Genomic DNA, 846 nt, shown 5'->3' on the forward strand with positions numbered 1-846 from the left:
TATAGAGGTTAGTATTCCTGCCTGTCACGCAGGAGACCCGAGTTCAATTCTCGGCCGTGGAAGTGGTATTTCTGGACAAGGGCGTTTCACACATTTATGCGCGACCGTTTCTTTACTGATTTTTGCACCACTCTGCGAATCATTTGCTGCCTCGAAAAAATTACTCACTCAACTTTCTCTCTCCACTCACGCCCGCCGCGATGTGCGCTGGTAGCTGAAAATGGTAATTTGCGTCACTATTTAGACATTGAACCACCTTCAATTCCGCGGTAGTATAGAGGTTAGTATTCCTGCCTGTCACGCAGGAGACCCGAGTTCAATTTTCGGCCGTGGAAGTGGTATTCCTGGACAAGGGCGTTTCACACATTTATGCGCGACCGTTTCTTTACTGATTTTTGCACCACTCTGCGAATCATTTGCTGCCTCGAAAAAATTACTCACTCAACTTTCTCTCTCCACTCACGCCCGCCGCGATGTGCGCTGGTAGCTGAAAATGGTAATTTGCGTCACTATTTAGACATTGAACCACCTTCAATTCCGCGGTAGTATAGAGGTTAGTATTCCTGCCTGTCACGCAAGAGACCCGAGTTCAATTTTCGGCCGTGGAAGTGGTATTCCTGGACAAGGGCGTTTCACACATTTATGCGCGACCGTTTCTTTACTGATTTTTGCACCACTCTGCGAATCATTTGCTGCCTCGAAAAAATTACTCAACTTTCTCTCTCCACTCACGCCCGCCGCGATGTGCGCTGGTAGCTGAAAATAGTAATTTGCGTCACTATTTAGACATTGAACCACCTTCAATCCCGCGGTAGTATAGAGGTTAGTATTCCTGCCTGTCACGCA

General features: G+C 47.4%; 2 non-coding genes across 2 annotated transcripts; both read left to right on the forward strand.

The window, feature by feature from the left end:
* Positions 1–263: 263 nt before the first annotated feature.
* On the forward strand, positions 264–335 carry Pmar_PMAR025441. The gene has a single exon. It is a non-coding gene; the product is annotated as a tRNA-Asp (tRNA).
* Positions 336–536: 201 nt separating this feature from the next.
* Pmar_PMAR025442 lies at positions 537–608 on the forward strand. Its single transcript has one exon. It is a non-coding gene; the product is annotated as a tRNA-Asp (tRNA).
* Positions 609–846: the final 238 nt, after the last annotated feature.

Source organism: Perkinsus marinus (assembly GCF_000006405.1).
Source record: "Perkinsus marinus ATCC 50983 genomic scaffold scf_1104296935724, whole genome shotgun sequence".
In the NCBI taxonomy this organism is placed as follows: Eukaryota; Perkinsozoa; order Perkinsida; family Perkinsidae; genus Perkinsus; species Perkinsus marinus.